The 12988-nt window shown below is 47.1% G+C and overlaps 1 pseudogene; it reads left to right on the plus strand.

Moving 5' to 3' along the window:
- Positions 1-11933: 11933 nt before the first annotated feature.
- Positions 11934-12114, plus strand: LOC142568105 (U2 spliceosomal RNA; annotated as a pseudogene).
- Positions 12115-12988: the final 874 nt, after the last annotated feature.

Below are 12988 nucleotides of genomic sequence, written 5' to 3' on the forward strand. Positions count from 1 at the left end.
CAGACTTACTCTTGTTACATGTGCTGTAATCACTCCAGAGACATGTTATTCCAACAGTATTTTGTTCTTCCGTGTATTGCACAAATTTTGTTGCTTTTGATGATTCTAGGCTTCTGTCTCCCTCTGCGCGGAGCCAGCGTCTTCGCATGCAGCAGCAGAGAACACAAATTTTCGTCACTTGACGCTCGTCGAAGGCTTTAACTCGGTGAAACGTGAATGGTAACACCCACGTTCCGAGGTCATGGATGCGGTCGGCATGCTGCGAGGCGCAAGTTTACTATCGCTTGGCTTACAAAGCGCGCAATCTTGCAGTCCGTTTGTAGAAAACTTTTCCACATAACTCTCACACATATGTTATTCCAACTGGATGCTTCCACACCTCCTGCTGTGTTGTATGGTAGTGGACAGCCTGCCCCTCGCGAATTGCCTCAACCACGAAAAATTTGGGCAGCTGGAATGACCTAACCTGGAGTTTCTAGACGTGTTTCCGAAGGACAAGCGCCATGAGTTTCCGCAAGCCGTCATCATTGTTTGGGAACAGCAGAAGGCTCACGAGAAAATGCAGCCACTTCGCGGTCTCGGTGACACTGCCTCTCGCAGCTGCAACGCCTTTTCATTTCATGTGGCTTCATCGAGAAACTTCTGGCGTGTTCTCCGTGAATTGTGTCATATCCTGGCGGCAAAAATTTGTTACTCCAGCGTCAGGACATGCGGCACAACTTTCTGTCTTTGGGCAAAGCAGTATCCACAAGTCGGAAGATACAAGTCCTTCACTAATATATATAGGCTGCCGTTTTGTCGCCTGCTTCTTGCACCAATTCCTCACTCCGTGATCTCATTCTTGTTTGGAATTACGAAGGTGGTGATCAACTGCATGTGGAAATTCCCCCAACAATTACTACAGGGCCACCTTCACAGTCCTCAAAGTTCTCAAGCCCTCCCCCTCCTCCCGAGCTCCACCAGAACATGTAACGCGGAAAAAAAAATGCGGAAGCTAGTGGCTATCTTTAACGATCGCGGACGGGGGAAGAGCCTACAGAACTACGCGTCAGTTTATTATTGTCTTCTATAGAGCGATCGTGATGCTTACTTCTTTTCGGTGTGTTTGCACTAGTTTCATCCTCCGGCAATAATAACTGATTTGACTAGCCTCCGCAATATGTCCTCATGGACCCGCTTTTTCGTCTTAATTTGTGAGTTTCTTAGCTTAACCTCAGCCCTCAGTTGCCAAGATTCTGTCGACGGCTTACCGCCTCACCAAGCGGGATGACTTTTTGGCCTCCAAGCCGTACCAGCAGCTCCCACGGCAACCGAATGAGTTGGCAAAGAAGGGACCTCATTCCTCCCAGCACTTTCCTGATGCAAATGGAGAGATGAATGCTACTGCAGATCAACAAGCGCCTACTGTGCAGCAGGCTGGCAGTGACCACTTCAACCCAAGTGTGACAGCGGATGCTGACCTCGATAAGAACTCTCGCAAGAGGGCACATAGTGACGATCATGAGCCTTACAGCGATGCCACAATAGTTGAAACCCCCGAAATTGAAGCAGAAGTCAGATCGTTCACCACGGTGACATACAAGAAATCGAAAGAAACCTCCCAACGGTCCACGCCAAGAAGGTGTTCAGGTGCGTCGACGACTTGTTTCGTTAGAACCGCTGGTTCTGACGAAACAAGTCGTCGACGCACCTGAACACCTTCTTGGCGTGGACCGTTGGGAGGTTCCTTTCGATCTCACGGTCGTAGCGGGCTAGCAACAGGTCACTCAGTACAGGTGCAAGGCATCAGCCAATGCACACTCCTTAGTTTTGGAGAAACATCTTCCCTGCAAAAAAAAAAAAATAAATTATGGGGTTTTACGTGCCAAAACCACTTTCTGATTATGAGGCACGCCGTAGTGGAGGACTCCGGAAATTTCGACCACCTGGGTTCTTTGACGTGCACCTAAATCTAAGCACACGGGTGTTTTCGCATTTCGCCCCCATCGAAATGCGGCCGCCGTGGCCGGGATTCGATCCCGCAACCTCGTGCTCAGCAACCCAACACCATAGCCACTGAGCAACTACGGCGGGTTCCCTGCAAACGGGACCACCGGGGAGCGCAGGTACAGCCCTGGCAAGTCAAGAAAGCTGTCGACACTTGTTCCTACACGTTTCCGCACTCGACTACTTCATCTTCATTGAGGCGACCTAAGACGATCTTGCTTCAGTGGTACAAGTCCTCTACAACAGCTTTCTAGATAATATGAATGATCTCACACTTACAAAGGAGCTATCGGAGGACAACACCTTGTGCTTTCTGGACTTTATCATATTGTTCAAGAAAGAACGTGTATGCTAGAAGTATGCACCCCGCTCAGCAAAAAGCCTTTTGCCTTTTTTGTCGGCTCACTCAAGGTTAGTGAAAAGGGGAATCGCAAAAGCCGCCTTCCGTAATGCACTGCAAAGATCGTGCACACGCGAGATTCAAATAACCTTTGAAGGCCAGCTTCAGCGGCTTTTTAGGGCTGGTTTTCTGAGCGTCCTCTTGTACAGCTAGCGGAAGACATGTTAGCGGAAATTGACCAAAGAAAGAAGACCCGCAAAACCGAGATCAACAATTCGAAGAGGGCTGTCATTCCCTATGTGCACGGGGTATCGCACAGATCGAAAAATGCCGCGGGAAGGGCGGGTGTTTCGGTTGTTATTTCAGCCCCAGGAAAGCTCAACATCTTATGCAGAAGGGTCAACCAGAACAACCCCCACAGAAAAGGTTGCGACAAGAAGCATCAGGAGCCCTTCACCAGCTGCATCACAGGTGTCGTGTATTAAATACCATTGACGTGCGGGCGCTCCTACGTATATGACAAACGGGACACCGCCTCAATGATCGCCTCCCGGAGCACGCCAACATAAAACAAAATTACAGCAGCAATCTTGCTCTGTATTGTAGGTCGTGTAAATGGGCTCCCTATTTTAGAAAAGTCACTGTCATCCAAAAGCATGCTGACCAGCGTACGGGTGATATTATCCAAGCATTTGCCATCACCCAATATGGTCCTTCATGCATCAGTTCACCATCCATCCAGTTATTAGACAAGGAAATCGCGTATCTGCAAATTTAACCGATCTCCGCGCACATGTAATCTCAAGTCATTCTTTTCGTGTTTAAATGCCATTTATGTTTTTACTATTACTTCCCTGCGTATATATATTCTGCGCTCGCGCAATAAAACCTACTTGTTGGAAGTCAGCGCCTGTGTGGTGTGCCTCCTTTGTGTCCCGTTATTCGCGCTGTTTGCAAAAGAATGTGTTCGTACCAACAAGCCCGGCTAGCCACTATTCTGAAGTTCACCTTCATTTTCTACTTGGACTCTCAACGCTCGGAGTGCATGGCCAGGTTCTCAAAGGGGTCGCTAACTTCTTCAAAGACAGAAAGATACTTATAAATACAAATGACGGACAAAGCGATGCATACACCACAAACAAAGGAGTTCCGCAAGGAAGTGTATTAAGTCCACTTCTCGTCAATGCAGCAATAGCAGGTTTACCAGCAGTACTTCCAGCAGACATAAATATATGTATGTATACTGATGACATCTGCATATTGACATCACACAAGTCTCTAGAGGTTGTCAAGCATCGGCTGCAGGAAGCTTTGAATACAATAGGTGATTATTTAAGAAAACGGGGCATTAAGATATCTTATGCCAAATCAGCGGTTTTGCCTTTCACAACAAACAAGGTTAGAAATTTTGGTGTTTCAACTGACGGCCATGACATCGAGCTGGTTCGGAAACATCGTCTTCTCGGCGTGATTTTGGACCATCAGCTTCGATGGACTCATCATTTGACTGCCCTGGACGACCAAATTCGTTGTGTGATAAATGGTCTCCGCAGAATCGCAGGCACGAAGTTGGGTGGAACAACTGCATCCCTGCTTCACGTCCACTCAGCACTTGTCCGTCAGAGAATGGCTTACTCCGCCCCTGTATTGCACAAATTATCTACGACGTCCCTCCACCGGCTACAGCTGTTACAGGCTCGGAGTTTACGAGTGTTTCTAGGAGTCTCGCAAGCTACATCCAGTCACTTCACTATTGCAGAAGCGCTGGAACCATATTTCACCGCAATTCGCAGCCTGGAAACATGCCGACATATATTCAGAATTTCTACCCAGCATTCTGCGCACCCACTTCTCTTTCTGATAGAGAACCGTCTGGGTGCACAGATACACGCCAAGTTTCAAGAGCATAAATTACGACTTCCAAGATGATTTTTTGGCACTCAGACCTCTGCTACCCACCATGGCTTCTGCTGGCGCCGAAAATAGAAACGTCAATCGAAGGGCTTGAAAATGAAAGCGACGTTTCCACATAAGCAGCGAAACCATTAGCGTTACATCAGCTATTCCACAAGTACCAGGAATCTATTCACGTCTAGACGAATGGTTCTGTAATCAAAAAAAGTGCGATAGCAGCTTATGTTATACCATCCTTACAGGTAAAGTACGCTTGTCGACTAGGACGCACGTCGTCACCAACAATAGCGGAATTAGTGGCAATCCTCCAAGCCAGTTATTTTTTCAAACCATATGAGACACCAACAAAGTGGGTAATTTGCACGGACTCTTTATCGGCTTTAGCATGTCTTGAAGATATTGATGACAGCCAACGACACGCACGAATAACATACGCAGTACTGAACAATTTAACTCAGGCTAATGAAAGAAAACATGAAGTGATATTACAGTGGTTCCCGGGATATGCTGGTATAGCAGGCAACGAATTAGCGGACTTGTTGGTGAAATTTGCCCATAAAGATGCAGAAATTCAACTCATCCTTTTATCGCCAGTGGACACGAAACGCATATTGAGAGTACTAAGGAAGGACTTGTCCATGTTATGCTACCTGGTTTAATGAAAATACTGAGGAATGGATTCTTTACTAAGTGGGCCCTCAACTCAAATACCAGCTGGGTGTAGAACTTTTGAAAAGTACCGAGACACTAATTCATCGACGTCGCCTTGGGACCAGCATACACCAAACATTTTCTATATCGAATAAAATGGGCTTCTTCCCCGGCTTGCTCCTGTGGCCACGACGATGAAGAAGTTCGCCCATCTCCTCCTCGAATGCCCCAGACACGCTTCGCAAAGACGGCAGCTCGAAGAAGCACTACACTCCATTGATTCTCACCGACCTGCCTCACTCGCAAAATTGCTGGGCCCATGGCCACAGAAAATAGCGAAGCGAAAAGCATTGATCGCACTCGAACATTTTTGCGAAGACACAGGCACCTTTAACAAGTACTAGATATCGCATGGAATAACCACACGATGTCACTATTACTTGCTCCTATTATTTGTAATTATTAGCGCTTGCATATTACGTGTTATACTTGTCTTTTGAATTCTGTGCGTGCATTATTTTAACTCCGTGTACTTCCTCATCTGTTTATATGCTCATCGCAGTCTACATCGTGGCCGCTTGTGTGTGTTTGTGACTTTGTTTAAAAACTCACTGTTGTGCAACTTACACTTGCCTTTTATATTGATATGTTCATGGGTGTATAGGACTATGTGCTGTGGATGTCTGACCCTATAGCGTGCTTTCTTTTCATTTCCTTGCATATATTTTTTTTATTTTGTTGTTTCCACTATGCGAAAAGGAGCAGCCGTCACCATTATAAGGTGACTCCCTCTCTTTCTTTTATTTTCATTTCAATATAAAGAGTGTCCTCACAGCAGCATTACTACTCTTTTCGATCTCAGTGCTCACGTGTCACTTAGGTAGGATTTTGCTTTTCTTGCAAACACGTTGTATTATTTGCAACAATGTACTTTCTAAGCCGAGTCAGTTCAATATAGCTTAAAGGATACCTCAACTAGTATCGGCAGATGCCAAACTGAAGCTGTCAAGTGCTTCCTTCCAGTAGCTGGATCGCGCCACGCGATATCGCGCTCAGTGTGCGTCACGCGTACGAGTTAAAGTCGCCTAGCCGCTCGACTTTTCGCTTTCCGTGCAGTCCTCTAATTCAAGACCGGAAAACAAGGCGTCAAGGAAAGAGGAGCAGCATAAAGTAGCGAGCCGACCTTTTCATAGGCCGCATAGTCAGAGGCCGACAGATAGCAGTCGACAAAGGATGCATTCTCCAAACGGTGACTTGGCGAAACATCTGAAATTGACGAGAGAAGGAAAGAAGGGAGAAAAAATAAATGCTGCAGACAGAACATGAGCACGCGCGAGAAAGAACAGTTGGAGAAACAAACGCCGGAAGAGGCGAGAGATAAGAAAAACTTGGGGCACTGAAGAATTTTAGCGTCATGTTTTGGCACCGAAACGGGAAAACAGGAGACACGAGGAAGCGTGGCATCATTTCTTTTGCGCGAAGCCCCGCTCCTCTTCGTGCTGGCCGCCGCGTCTTTCTTGTCTCGCAGGCACGCCAGCACCAATGCCTTCCTCCCGCTGTCCCCAACATTTTCACCGGTTCACGTTTTCTTTTTTTTTTTCACATTTCACTCCTGAGGGGAGTGGGTCGGCGCAGGAAACGGCTAAGAGCAGCGGGCAGCGGGAGCATCGCGCGAGCGCGAAAGCGCCAGCAACGAGGCGACGAGAAGCACAGGAAGAGCCGACACGAAAGAAGGGGGAAGGAGGCGCCGCCCGCCGCTCCCACACGAGCAGTATCGGAAAGCACGAGGAAGAATTCTTACCAAATCCATTTCAGGCGCTTTCGACGGTTTCTCTCCCTCTTGGTCGTTTTCTGTTACTTTATTCTCTTACCACTGCCGAAGGTTGGGGCGCAGCGCGCGCGAGATCGCAGTGCGGAAAGCAAAAGTAACAGCGCGCGCCGGTGACGCATGATCTCGGTGAGGAAAGGGCGACCATCAGCGGAAAACTCGGCGCCGGCGGCGGCGGAGGAAGAGCACCCATCGGAAGGTAACCCGGAGCGCCGAGACGGGCCCGAGGAATTGGAGGGAAGACGGAGCCGGAAATGAAAAACGCCGCCGGAGCCCGCCGGTCGGCACCTCGCACCGGCGAGAGACAGCCCGGCGAGCCGCGACGCCCGCAGGAGGACACGCGCGTTGCCGTGCAGCAGCTGCCAGCTCTGGTTAAACGCGGCTATCGCCTCGGTAATAGTCGGATGTCACACGCTCCCTAATCAGATTGCGCCGACTCCCTCCACCCGACACCGCCGATCGCCGCATTCGCGGCCCTCCCGGCTCCCTGCCTTTCCCCTCGCCCCCGCATGGCGAAGATGGAGCGGTGTGTCCGCGCGAGGTAACTTATCAACATTAGCAGCACTGCATCTCCGGGGCCTTGTGCATCCCACGCGAGCCGCGCTCTCGGCCACCACTGCGCCGCGCTGACCGAGGCTCGCTTCGACACCTCTCGCCGACACACTCGTCGACATGGGCAGCGCGTCGCCTTCGCAATAAATTGCGGCTCCGGGCATCTGTGCGGCCGCGCAGCTCGGCAAGAACCACGCGACGCACGTTAGTCTCAGCGCTTCGTAGGACGCTTTACGTCGGCGAGGATTCATTTGGGATTTAAATGCACCGAAGCTCTCCAATTCGCCAAGAGCGCTGCCTTCTTTGATTTTGCGGTTTAATCCTGTGCGAAAGCATCGCCGCATTGTTCACATCACTTATTCGGAGATTAAATTTTCTATATACTGAAGAAACGATAACACGAATAGAAAAAAAAATCAAAATTTCCTAAGACTTGATCTTAAAGCATCACCAGAACGTACTAACCGGCAACCACACCTGCGCAGGGGTGGCCGCTGCCTGAACAGCTTATTTCATAAAGTTGCAACTGCAGAGGGAACAAACGTTGACACAGACGTGACTTTTCCAACTCTCTGCGATGTTCTCTGTATTAAAGACATTTCTGGTAAGTGTGAGAGAATGATTCGAATTTCTTCTTTGGGATAGAAAGGGGGGGGGGGGGGAGAGGGAGTGGCGTCGTGTATACAGAGATCTGACATTGTCACACTGCGCGGTGCAAATAAGGCCATTTTGTAGAGGTGGAGTAACAGAGTGATACGTTCATTAAGGAAGGGCAGCATTTGACGCCTTTAGTTGCGATGGCACGACGGTGGTCGACGCCACTTTAATAGTACGTCCTGCTCCCAATTCTTCAGAATATCGTAGTAACTACGGCTCCAATAGGAACCGTAATTAATAAGGCGTGTGGAATATATTTGAATTGAGCCTTGCGCCACTGCTAGCATTCACTGTGACGTATCTTATCGGCGACACATTGCACCGGGAAGCACGACGCAATAGTTCTTTCAAAGCCAGGTTTCTAATCGCGAAATCACTATCTGTTCCGTAGTAACTAGTTTGACTACTCCCTTCTAGATTCGTAAAGTCGCTTCTATTGAACGCACCTAATACCAGATATTTCAGCGAAGATTTTGAGAAATTCATAAGAACATTTGCAGTAAATATAAGTTAACTGGTGGGGAAATACACGCGCAACACCCACGGAAGGAAATATAAGTTATTTTATCAGCGACACATATCTCGCGTTAGCAAAGTTATGCCCGCAAAATAATTTTGCTGTTATCACCAGTTGGCTCTACCCGCATAAAGTGAATGCAAAAAAAATGAGCAAACAATGAGCTAAAATAAATAAATTGTACAGTAAACCAGTAGTTAACCTTCACTAATAACTAATTACTTCGCTAAGTTATTTGACCACTCCTGAAGTGACTTGAAATTATTTGACCATTGGCTATTACTTTCTAGCTTGGGTATACCCCCCGGGAATATAGGACCAGTTTCAGAGTTTCCACCCGCAAACTTCCGGCGAAATGCGCCGCGTTCCATTTCTTTTCCCAGAAAACGTTTTTATTTATTTATTTATTTATTTATTTATTTATTTATTTATTTTATATTCCTAAAGTTGGTCCGATGGTATAGATTATACGCACATTTTGGAGCCGCACATATGCAAGCCATGCATTCTCGCAGAGTGGCCTCGTGCTCGTGAGATGGTGGTGTGCGGCCTGCAGGTGGCGACACCGAACACGTTTGAGGCCATAGCGCAATTGCTACGGGTCCAAAGAATGCGCACTCACTGATGTATTCCAAGGCACTGCCTCTTCTCTAGACTCCCGGTCTCTTCCTGAGCAAACTCTTTCTAAGGAGATGGCGGGAAGGGCCTACTGGTCGGGAGAAGCTGTTTTATACTTTTTAGTGAAGCCAGTCTGGATAAGCGGCTGTGATTTGCTGATGCGATGTCTATCATTGGCCATTATGTACCGTGCTATTTGAAACTATAACACATGCAGATAATTTGTGTATATACACGTTTTCATATATTTATCTACATACATTTAGGGCTGTGTGTATAGATAATGTCCGCGTGTGGTTTTGTTTGCTTATCGAGGACACTGATCAAGTGTGGCATCGGACAGCTCATTGTGTCATCCAATCATCATCCTCTACTGTACGTTCCATGTTTTCCTATGTAGCTCCAGTGTGGAGTCCAGAGGCCCAGCTCCTTTCCTTTCTTTCAAGCTTTCCTCTCACTCTAGCTCTTTGTACCGCATGGGTTCCACTAACTGGAACATTGCGTGAGGTGTGGTGCACACGTTGCGGTGATTCAGAGTGCCCCAGCTAACGTCAATCAAGCTGTAAAAAGAAAAAGAAAAACTGGTACAATATACAATTATGGGCTCTACGGTGTTCGGTCGTCAGTCCTCTTCTGCCAACAGCATCCTTTATGTGTGCTAATTATTTCTTTAATTGGAGAACATTATTTAAACAACTTTATAATTTTTATTTATGATTTTCGTTGAGAACGCCGTTATCACGTCATTCAACATTTCATTCAGTAATTTTCAGTACGCCATGTCCTGCGCAATATTCTTTGCCGCTCTTTGCTCGTAGCGCGAGAAGTACGAGCAAGTTACGCGTGATTACGCGCCCGCGCGCCCCGACAACAGCGGTGCTAAAAGTTATTTGAAGGAACTAACTCCGCTCATTGCTCGGCAGGCACCTGGTCATTCATAATGTATGCAGCCCAAGTATGCAACCTAAAAATTTGGAGGACACTTAAGCTTCGCTTTGAAGAGTACAACGCGATAGCATTCAAAGATCCTTGACTGCTGGGCCTCTGGACTCCACACTGGAGCTACATAGGAAAACATGGAACGTACAGTAGAGGATGATGATTGGATGACACAATGAGCTGTCCGATGCTGGGCTAGTTGGTGGTTATTCGTATAAGGGGACATAGCACTAGCGCGTAAAAAAGGACACGGACAGGAACATGAAAAAGACACACCCAAGCGTTCGGTGCGTCTTTTTTCATGTTCCTGTCCGTGTCATTTTTTACGCGCTGGTGCAATGTCTCCTCATACGACTGGTCATTCAGTAAGCTGCGATGGCCACGCGGAACACACAGCGTCCGATCAACAGAAGCCAACACCAGTAACTACACAGCTTGCCGAGTCAGGCAATGAGCGGAGTCAGTTCCTTCAAATAACTTTTGGTAAAGCCGGTGCCGCGCAGGCGCGTTATCACGCTGCACTTCTCGTATTTGGCACCTAACCTCTTTTACCTTAACTTGGGTGACAGGGTAGTCCACGGTTAAACGGGCAGAGCACCGGGCTACTATACTGAAGGAACTGGGTTCAAGCAGAGTTATTACTGTTTCGAAGTAACTTCATCACCTTTGTAATCTTCGATACGGTTGATTACTAGTGCTTGGGGCAGCCGTCGCAAGCGCGTGTGACCAAAGGTACAGCCTCCTGCATTTTTTAAAATTCGTGGGGCTGCAACATTCGCATGGCGATGGATTTCCAGCGAAGCTTTCAACGCGATAGATTTATGGGCCCTGTGTCGCGAAAAAAGGTACGAGGTCGGCGTCGGACGTTCTGACGGAAAATCGTTCCGAACCACAACGATGCAGGCGCTAAGCGTGGCACGGAGGTGTTACCGAACTAATTGAATTCGTCAAAGTAACATGCGTCCGAAAAATCGTAAAGCACAACGTAAACATTACCTACAGACATGATAGAGTCGGATTGTAATTTGAATATATACCATTAACCATAAATCTGTTACGCGGAAACTCAAACGTAAACCCCTTTTCCAGCGTTTCTACAATTCATAGAGCTCTTGGTTCTTTGAAACGGCACCATCCAGATGGCGCTCGCTCGCCTCCGCGGCCCACGCAAAAGGTCGCGTTTCTACCAGAAAGCTCGCCCGCTTGCCTTCGTCGTGCATAGCGTTCGCCGCCAGCGTTTCCCGGTAAACGTTACGGTTACGTAAGCTGCAGTTACCGGGAAGCTTGAGAAGAAGCAGTCAAGGATCTTTGAATGCTATCGCGTTGTACTCTTAAAAGCGAAGCTTAAGTGTCCTCCAAATTTTTAGGTTGCATACTTGGGCTGCATACATTATGAAATCATGCATTTTTTTTCCATGCAGCACTAGACTACGCCCACACAAGCGCCGCCGCGCTCACCGCACCGCCCATGCATACGCCGCAACCGCTGTTACAGCCGCACCGGCACATTCGACGCGCGTGACGATATAACCAACGGAGCGCAGGCCACGTTCACAGGCGCCGTCGCCGCACTCTTTGCTCCTCTCATTATTCGTCAAACATGATTTAAATCAAATAAAGCGCATGGGGGCCAACTTGCTACACCAAGTGCACTTTGTTATATATATTGCGAGCATTATTCGTACGCTTCATCTCATCTGTACATACTCATCATCACCGTTTTGGGCCTGTGTCGTGGGCCTCTCTCGCTCGAGAGAATGAAGAGTCTGACGACCTGAACGTTGTCTCACAATATATATATATATATATATATATATATATATATATATATATATATATATATATATATATATATATATATATATATATATATATATATATATATACATATATATATATATATATATATATATATATATATATATATATATATATATATATATATATATATATATATATATAGTTTCTCTTACAACGCCGAATTTATGTGTTTGTATTTGGACCACAGATATTAAACTTAGTTTTGGAAGTTGGCGTAGTTCCTGAAGCCTGCTACACCTCCGCCACGGGTCGGCCCGGTATTGTACTGTTTCCGGGATCGCCCCATGCATACCTGTCGACATGCCGTGATACGGATGTAAGCCGCCCAGGGTACCCCTCCCTTGTGAATGCATGCGGGGGTTGCACACGGGGTTACAGAGGTAAACGGAATCGCTGTAAAGCAACTGTCGGACTAATTTGGGTCACTGGGTACGAACCACTTGGTATGTGCCACTTTTAATATTACTCATCACATAAAACATATCATCACCAAGTACGTACCCATCATAAGGCATATCGCTAGTCGCCAATCATCTGCATAGGATGGATGCGCAGACAATTTTGTTTTCCCTTTCGGGTTCCTTTTCTGAGTATCTTCACACTTTATTGACGCTGCCACGAAATACGGAAACTGCGTTCTGTACATGTGGCTAACGCACCTTTAAAATGACTTGCATATAGATAACAAGACGGTTAAAGAAAAGCAAATATTCACGGAATATGAGATTCCGGCATTCCGTAAAGCTTCTAGATTTTGCACACCTTACGTCTCTGCTACGCGTAGGACTATAGTGGGGCTCTACTACAGTCGGTAGGTCCAGTCGGCAAATTAACTGGTAGGAGCACCCTGCCATTAATTGTGACGTGCTCTTCCCTTCAGCGTAGAAATCCAATGTTCTGCCTCTACACCACGCCAATACGGGAAGTGGGGGCGGCAGAGTACTTCTATGCTGACCTGTACAGTACCAAGAAAAATTGCAGTAGTGACGAACACGATAGAGAAGCTCCATGTGTAACTAGCGATGAGTTTGCAAGGTGCTTGTAAGACACGTCCTGCGTAAAATCGGCAATAGAAGATGGAAGAAATGGTCGATTTAATGAAAGATGCAGGGATATTACATTTGAAAAAACTTACGAACCTTTATACGCAATGCCTCACAACTTC

This window comes from Dermacentor variabilis, chromosome 1 (genome assembly GCF_050947875.1).
Source record: "Dermacentor variabilis isolate Ectoservices chromosome 1, ASM5094787v1, whole genome shotgun sequence".
Taxonomy (NCBI): Eukaryota; Metazoa; Arthropoda; class Arachnida; order Ixodida; family Ixodidae; genus Dermacentor; species Dermacentor variabilis.